The sequence below is a fragment of the Ranitomeya imitator genome, chromosome 2 (assembly GCF_032444005.1).
Source record: "Ranitomeya imitator isolate aRanImi1 chromosome 2, aRanImi1.pri, whole genome shotgun sequence".
Taxonomy (NCBI): domain Eukaryota; kingdom Metazoa; phylum Chordata; class Amphibia; order Anura; family Dendrobatidae; genus Ranitomeya; species Ranitomeya imitator.
This window is the reverse complement of record NC_091283.1, coordinates 831515265-831524511: the sequence shown is the minus strand read 5'-3', so window position 1 is coordinate 831524511 and position 9247 is coordinate 831515265. Positions and strand designations below refer to the sequence as shown.

Sequence of the window (9247 nt, the reverse complement as noted above, 5' to 3'; positions counted from 1 at the left end):
CCTCCCGTGCTAAACACACGTTCCAACATGATACTTTCCCCAGGGCAGGCCAGCACCTCCAAGGCATAAGGGGCTAGCTCAGGCCATGTGTCCAATTTGGAGACCCAGAAGTTAGTATGTGGAGACATGTGGACACGTACTCTTCCACCATGTTGCTGAAACGCTGCAGCCTGCGAATACGGACTGTGTCGGATTGTAGTACCAGATGTTGTGGCGTACTGAGGAAGTTTTTCAACCAGGCTATCCCTGGTGGTGGCGGTGTCCCAGCTACGTTGGCGACTTCCTTCTCGTCCTCTGCCTTGTTATTCTATTGAGTCAGGTGGGAACGCCGCCAGTAGTGCCTCTACCAGCGTGTGCTTGTAATCTACAAGTCCGGAACGAACCCTGAACTTTACCTTTCAAGTCTGCTCAGCGCGATTCAAAACTGCTGTCAGGTAGTTTATTTACCCTTCCGGTGCTTTTCAAGAACTAATGGAAAGTGGAATGACAAGAATGAAAAATTTTATTTTTACCACTAAAATCTTGCTAACATTTCTCTTACTGGACCGTCCCCTATAGCCGGCAGACTCTAAGGCCAGTACTTGTCTGTGGATTGCCATTACAACCATCAGGACCACAGAATCACGAGCTCAGGGGGCCAATGGGGTTAAAGAGAAAGCCCCCGCACTATTAACCATGTAGATGCTGTTATCCCTATTGAGATCAGCATCCTTGGCTAAATGGCCATGCTTGGTGCCAACAGCGATTGTGGCTGATGCAGCAGGGTGTCAGCTATACTGTTCAGCAGCATTTTCACCCATGGGGGGATACTATATTCTTATATGCCAGGTCAGTAAACAGACGTATTGGTGGTCACTAATAAATTAAAATACCAAAGAATAATATTTTTAATAAATACAAACTACAAATCCTTTTTTAATTAAGGTTTATTTTTATGGTAACAATTTTTGTTTTATACACATAAAGCACTGCCTCCTCATTACCAACATAAATGCATCTTAAAGAGAACCTGTCATCAGATTTCCGAGTTATAAACTGCTACCACCACATCATATGTACTTAAAGGGAATCCGTCAGCAGCTTTTTTTTCTATGAAATCTGGCAGGATTATGTAGGGGCTGAGACCTTGATTCCAGCGATTTTCACAGTTGCTGCACCCAGTAAACTAAGTGATACAAGTCACAGTTTTCTCTGCTGATCTAGCAGAGCTTGATATGTTGAGCTGCGTGTAACCCCACCCCCACACCACTGATTGGAAGCTTTTTGTGTATATTATATATTGACAGAAAGCTGTCAATAAATGGTGGGGGTGTGGTTGGACCAGGAGGCACGAGACATATAGTCTTATAGTGATAATCTCCTACTGATAAAACACTGATTGTATAGAAACAGCAAAACACAGTCTAGTAAGTGACACATTCACTGGAATCAGGGTCTCTGTCCCTACATCATGCTGGTCTCGGATTACATAGCAAAAATCTGCTGACAGATTGGACACCTATACACCTGCGGTAAAGCTACTATTCTGAGGCCTCCTTTCACATTACTGAGCTGGAAAAACTTTTCTCTTTATCCCGATCCCTCTCTCTGTGACTTTGACTGATGGAACGACGTCTTCATCAATCAGAGGTGTATGCTTAGCTGCAGGGAATGGATTGTTAGGATGATAATTATGAGACACATAATGTCGTGGTAGCAATTTAGGACCTGAAAACCTGTGACAAGTTCCTCCAATAAAGATATGAGCAGCAGTACTGTTTCACACTATCTTTGATTATTGTTTCCTATTTTTGTCGAAGCTTCCATCTGGAACCCCGAAAACCACGAATCACATGGTTCTTCTTCATATTTTGCGTTTTCTGCAGGACTCCTTTCCACTGTGTCTGAAAACTAAGAAAAATTAGGAATATTAAAAACGTCGCTTAGAAATATACAACATTTGTAGACATTGCGACTGATTTATTAGTTCCCCAAAAATATTTCCTTCCTGCATTGCAACACACTTAACGCAATTGTTTCAGACAGATCTTTCGACAGGCTCAACAATGGAGCATGGTGCAAGGTGGCCAGAAAGAAGTCAAAGCCTAAACTGCAATCCTTATGTAATGCCACAAATTGGACTAAACTAAGGCCGGGTTCACATTAGCGTATGTGTGCGCAGCGTATACCTGCGTACTGATCCGCATGCGTCTTGCGTACCTATATTTAACATTGTGTACGCAGGGACATGCGTTAGCATCAGCTCGCATGCGAATGCGTACGCATGCCTCGTTTCACGGTGTGCGGCAAATGCAACATGTCGCACTTTTTGAGGCGTCAATTTAGCGCAGACATATACATGCGGATGAGTGCGTCAAAACAACGCATTACTGTCTATGGGAACGCATTGGTACGCAAGGACATGCGTACGCATGCATTCGATGCGCTTGCGTACTTCGGAGTGCGCATGTCCAGGAACTGATTGAGACCTTAAGACACGCCTTCCTGGAAATATCGAACGCATGCGCATAAACAATGCAAATGCAGGCAAAAACGCATGCACACACAGTGGGTTTGTTTTTTTTGCATCATGTGTAAGCTGATGCGGATAAAAAGCGCAGCATAACAATGCGTTTGAATGTGCTTTGGCGTTTGCGCATGCAGATGATACGCTGCGCGCAGAGACGCCAATGTGAACTTAGGCTAAGTCAACTAAAGGACTAGGAAGTCTAAAGAGTTGGCAAATTTATCAAACAGCTTGAGACACTTTGATGCATTTGCTGCATTTTAAGACTGTCTAATTTAATAAATGTTAGACTTTAAGTTAATCAGCCTCACTGTACATAACATGCATACTTGATGTACTCTTTGACAGAATGCCAAGGGGGTGTAAAGCTCTCATCAAAGTAAAGGGGGAACTGTGAAGAATCTAGAGGGGGCGGTGGCCCCGGGCCCCGCATTCTGAGGGGACCCACCCAGAGCTATGCTACTATAACTGCAGTGGCGTATCTAGGGGGGGCAGCTGGGGCATGTGCCCCAGGCGCAGCCGGCAGGGGGGCGCAGTCGGTCCGCCTAAAGCGGACCCCCCCGCACTGGGAGTCAGCTGTTCTCTGTGCCGACTGTCAAGCTGACAGCCGGCACAGAGAAACTGCAGCATGCTGGCTCCCAGTGTTCAATTGTACTGCATCTGAGATGCGAGTACAATTGAAGCTCTGACTGCTGGGTCAGAGCGACGCCAGCAGCGTGATCAGGTCATGTGATCACGCTGCTGATGGAGCGCCCCCAGACACAGGGCCGCGGGTTACTCGGTACCGGTCCTCTCTGTCTCGGTTCTAGGATTGTCATGGTGGCTGGACCCGGTCCGTGACCCTGCTAAGGGGCGTCCAATGAAAGGTGATGAAAGTCTGTCAAGGGTTCGTGACGCCACCTGTGGTGTTCGGTCAGGGTGACCGACGCTGCTTGGGGTCCACTGGGGTGGTGTTATGGCAGCTAGATTGTATACCTTCCCACAGGTGAAGTATGTCCCCAGGGCTTCCTGGTGTGTAGATGGCGATGATGTGAGGTGCAGTTAATAACGAGGACACAGGGTTGCAGTCTCTTTACCTTTTACTGAAGGCTTCGGGATCCGCAATCCAGAGCACAGCTAACAGGGCTGTCTGAGTCTGGCCGGTCCGAAGGCACATCCAGAGTTCCCTTTGCAGGTGGAAATTGTTGCCTACCACTAGCGCCTGTGTGTTGTAGTGCTTCCCTGCTGAGCACCACGGGATAGTCCTCACAACTCTCGTATCAGTTCTTTCTCTTCTCCGTCCCCCAAGTTTATCTGGCTAGGACGCACCTGTATGACGGGTAGGCTCGGAGCTATTCTGGGACCCTAGAGACGCCCCTCTCCATGTTTGCCCCCTATGTCTGCTTAGGAAGGATTTAAGGTAGACAGCCAACCTGTAGTCAACTATCCTGCGGCTGTTTGAAGTAATGCTTGGAGTCAGTTACTTCCTTGGCGTTCCGGCCACCGGCTACGCGCCTCAGTAGGATGTTGCCGTTCTTGGGGCATGACTCCTACTTGTTCTATCTCATTGTGCTGTGATCTCGTTTCTCACTTCTCCACAATATCCTTCGCTTCATGTCCTTCCTTAGGATGCCCGCGCAAGGTAGTGCAGGCGCGGCTCCGTAACTGTCTGTCCTTTCTGCTAGGTACCTGCCAGGAACCCACCCCTGACAGGCCCTCCCTGGAGCTCTCCCAGGCTGCGTTCTGACCAACTTCCTATCCAACCCCCAGTTTTACCAGAGTGTGAGGAGTGGCCTAATACATGGAGCCTTTTGCTCCCGCTGGTGGCCGGAGTGTGAAGTGTAATGTGTGACTGATACCTGGTCAGGTGAACTCCTTTAGTGCAATCAGACATAACATCACTCCCCTTAGTGACAGAGCAACGTTACTGCAACGACCAGGACTCTGGGGCGCTGCACTGACGTCACTCGCCCGCGCTGCAGAGCAGCAGAGGCACTGAGATGCAGATCAGTGGTAAATGCTCCAGTGGAGCTGAAGACACCGAAGGTGCAGGGGGGGGGGATTTAATGTGAGTGGGAATGGTGGGATTTATTACTGGATGGGGGATATTTAATATGAGTGGAGAGGGGGGGATTTATTATGGGGAAGGGATTTAATGTGAGTGTGGATGGCGGATTTATTGTGGGGGGGAGATTTAATGTGAGTGGGGATGGTGGGATTTATTATTGGATGGGGGAGATTTAATATGAGTGGAGATGGGGGGATTTATTGTGGGGAAGGGATTTAATGTGAGTGGAGATGGGGGATTTATTGTGTGTGGGGAGAATTGGAGTGGAGATGGGGGATTGAATGTGTGTGGGGGGGAGATTTGTCATGGGGATGGGGTGATTTAATGTGTAGGGGAGATTTGTGATGGGGATGGGGGTGTTTAATGTGTGGGGTGATATTTGGAGTGGGGATGGGGGTGTTTAATGTGTGGGGTGATATTTGGAGTGGGGATGGGGTGATTTAATGTGTGGGGGAGATTTGTGATGGGGATGGGGGTGTTTAATGTGTGGGGTGATATTTGGAGTGGGGATGGGGGATTTAATGTGTGGGGGAGATTTGAGGACACAAAATGAAAAGCAAAGGGGGAGATGGGGGGCATGCATGAGGAAACAATACTGGGGAATTGGGGGCATACATGAGGAAACAGTATGGGGGATGGGTGCAGACGTAAAAAAACATGTGGACAGAGTACGGGGAGTTAGGGTGTTGGGAGGTGTGCATGCGTAGCATGGGGGGACAGTGTAAGGGCACAGCCAGGAGGGTACAGTATACCAAGGAGGGGGAGTGTGATGAGAGTATAGTATAAATACTAGGCCCTATAGGGGGGACACAGTGTGAGAGGACAGTGTGAAAATGGGGGCCAGTATGGAAAGGAGAGGTCCGTGTAAAGAGCATGTACCATAAGAGGGACAGTGTGGGGGTCATATTTTATGCAGACAATATAGTGAGTGGCAATTTTTTATTCAGGAGCATTATAATGACACTTGCATCTTTAAGGGCATCATGTGGAGATTTTCTGCAAAAGAACAGAGAAGATGGAAGTCAGCAGCGAGGGCTGTGGATGAGAAAACTCATCATGGGGTCTGGAAAAGATGAAGAAAAGAACAAGGGCTCCAGAGACGACGCCATCTATAAGGTACCTGGATGTAAATGTTATTTGTGATACTGACTACCTCTCATGTTTTTATTTATGTTAGGAGCATTAAAGGGGATGTCCAGGTTTGTGATGAGTCTGCAGTCATTTTTTGTGACTGCAGACTTCTGACTTTTCACAGTGCGCCCTGCACACTGTCAGGATTCTCTGGTGCTGGTGATTTACATACTTGCGGTCACATGCTGACTAGATATGTGTGACCTCAGTCAATGAAAATGAACTCAGCGAGACCGGGCACGTCTATTGGTAATGTGTTCAGAAGTATACAAATCGCATGCTTGTGCTGACATGACTGTCCACCAGCCAGGGAGAATCCTAAAAGTGTGCAGTGCATTAGTTATGAGAATTCAGTAGCCTACGATGTCAGGATTCAGCTCTGCAGGTTCCAGCAGTCATCGAATGGACACTTCACTCATATGCGATTTTCATTCGTATGGTCCTGTGACAACGAGCTTCTCTTCCTGCTTCTCTCAGTTTTTCACTGAACATTGCGATGATGCCCCGGCGCCCGCTGTCAGGAGATGAGCGGGAGCTCAGAGGAGCGCAGGAGCCAGGAGGAAGAGAGGTGAGTATTGGATTTATTCATTTATTTATTTTTATGGGCTGCCTTACATTACAGTCTACCTATGAGGGGTTCCTGCCTTACAATACAGTCTGCCTATGGGGGGGTGCCTTACATTACAGTCTGCCTATGGGGGGCTGCTTTACATTACAGTCTGCCTATGGGGGTGCCTTACATTACAGTCTGCTTATGGGGGTGCCTTACATTACAGTCTGCCTATGGGGGGCTGCTTTACATTACAGTCTGCCTATGGGGGTGCCTTACATTACAGTCTGCTTATGGGGTGGCATTACATTACAGTCAGCTTATGGGTAGCTGCATTATACTATAGATTCTGCCTATGGGGGCTGCATTATACTGTAGAGTCTGCCTATGGGCACAGTAATAGGGACACATACAGCAGCAGCGGCTCAGTATTGGGATATCAGGTGCAGTAATAGGGACACATACGGCAGCAGTGGCTCAGTATTGGGGTATCAGGTGCAGTAATAGGGACACATACGGCAGCAGCGGCTCAGTATTGGGGTATCAGGTGCAGTAATACGGACACATACGGCAGCAGCAGCTCAGTATTGGGGTATCAGGTGCAGTAATAGGGACACATACGGCAGCAGTGGCTCAGTATTGGGGTATCAGGTGCAGTAATAGGGACACATACGGCAGCAGCGGCTCAGTATTGGGGTATCAGGTGTAGTAATAGGGACACATACGGCAGCAGCAGCTCAGTATTGGGGTATCAGGTGCAGTAATAGGGACACATACGGCAGCAGTGGTTCAGTATTGAGGTATCAGGTGCAGTAATAGGGACACATACGGCAGCAGCGGCTCAGTATTGGGGTATCAGGTGTAGTAATAGGGACACATACGGCAGCAGCAGCTCAGTATCGGGGTATCAGGTGGAGTAATGGGGACACATACGGCAGCAGCGGCTCAGTATCGGGATATCAGGTGCAGTAATAGGGACACATACAGCAGCAGCGGCTCAGTATTGGGGTATCAGGAGCAGTAATAGGGACACATACGGCAGCAGAGGCTCAGTATTGGGGTATCAGGAGCAGTAATAGGGTCACATACGGCAGCAGCGGCTCAGTATTGGGGTATCAGGTGCAGTAATAGGGACACATACGGCAGCAGTGGCTCAGTATTGGGGTATCAGGAGCAGTAATAGGGTCACATACGGCAGCAGTGGCTCAGTATTGGGGTATCAGGTGCAGTAATAGGGACACATACGGCAGCAGTGGCTCAGTATTGGGGTATCAGGGGCAGTAATAGGGACACATACGGCAGCAGCGGCTCAGTATTAGGGTATCAGGTGCAGTAATAGGGACAGATACGGCAGCAGTGGCTCAGTATTAGGGTATAAGGTGCAATAATAAAGACACATAGGGCAGCAGCGGCTCAGTATTGGGGTATCAGGTGCAGTAATAGGGACAGCGGCTCAGTATTGGGGTATCAGGTGCAGTAATAGAGACACATACGTGTTATGTCTGCTAATGAAAGGTGTAATGAAGGCAATCCAGAGACACAGTGTGCCTAGCAATCAGAGCGCACACAGTGATCTGACAAATACCCAAAAACAAAGAACGAGCTCTGAGACGTGGAAACTCTGTAGACTGCACACCTACCTATCCTAAACACAACTAAAAGCGGCTGTGGATTGCGCCTAGCAACTACCTATGCAACTCGGCACAGCCTAAGAAACTAGCTAGCCTGAAGATAGAAAAATAGGCCTGACTTGCCCCCAGAGAAATACCCCAAAGGAAAAGGCATCCCCCCACATATAATGACTGTGAGTAAGATGAAAAGACAAAACGTAGGGATGAAATAGATTCAGCAAAGTGGGGCCCGATAATCTTAGACAGAGCGAGGATAGTAAAGCGAACTTTGCAGTCTACAAAAAACCCTAAAGCAAAAACCACGCAAAGGGGGCAAAAAAGACCCACCGTGCCGAACTAACGGCACGGCGGTACACCCTTTGCTTCTCAGAGCTACCAGCAAAACAAAAGACAAGCTGGACAGAAAAAAAGCAACAAAATAGCAAAAAAGCACTTAGCTATACAGAGCAGCAGGTCACAGGAACAAGCAGTAGAAGCTCAGATCCAACACTGGAACATTGACAAGGAGCAGGGATAGCAGCATCAGGCGGAGTTAAGTAACGAAGCAGTTAACGAGCTCACCAGAACACCTGAGGGAAGAAGCTCAGAAGCTGCAGTACCACTTGTGACCACAGGAGTGAATTCAGCCACAGAATTCACAACACATACGGCAGCAGCGGCTCAGTATTGGGTTGTCAGGTGCAGTAATAGGGACACATACGTCAGCAGCAGCTCAGTATTGGGGTATCAGGGGCAGTAATAAGGACACATATGGCAGCAGCGGCTCAGTATTGGGATATCAGGTGCAGTAATAAGGACACATATGGCAGCGGCTCAGTATTGGGGTATCAGGGGCAGTAATAAGGACACATATGGCAGCAGCGGCTCAGTATTGGGGTATCAGGGGCAGTAATAAGGACACATACGGCAGCAGCGGCTCAGTATTGGGGTATCACGTGCAGTAATAGAGACACATACGGCAGCAGCGGCTCAGTATTGGGGTATCAGGTGCAGTAATAGAGACACATTCGGCAGCAGCGGCTCAGTATTGGGTTGTCAGGGGCAGTAATAGGGACACATACGGCAGCAGCGGCTCAGTATTGGGATATCAGGGGCAGTAATAGGGACACATACGGCAGCAGCGGCTCAGTATTGGGGTATCGGGGCAGTAATAGGGTCACATACGGCAGCAGCGGCTCAGTACTGAGGTATCGGGCAGTAATAGGGTCACATACGGCAGCAGCGGCTCAGTATTGGGGTATCAGGGGCAGTAGTAGGGACACATATGGCAGCGGCTCAGTATTGGGGTATCAGGTGCAGTAATAGGGACACATACGGCAGCAGCGGCTCAGTAATGGGGTATCAGGCGCAGTAATAGGGACACATACAGCAGCAGCGGCTCA

The 9247-nt window shown here is 48.6% G+C and overlaps 1 protein-coding gene across 1 annotated transcript in view; it reads right to left on the bottom strand.

Moving 5' to 3' along the window:
• Nucleotides 1-889: 889 nt before the first annotated feature.
• The window catches only part of LOC138666023 (C-type lectin domain family 2 member B-like), a 76203-nt gene continuing 67845 nt past the window's right edge, over nucleotides 890-9247 (bottom strand). Inside the window, exon 6 of the mRNA XM_069754084.1 lies at nucleotides 890-1890. The gene's annotated coding sequence lies outside the window, so the exon portion shown is untranslated. The remainder of the gene's footprint in view (nucleotides 1891-9247) is intronic.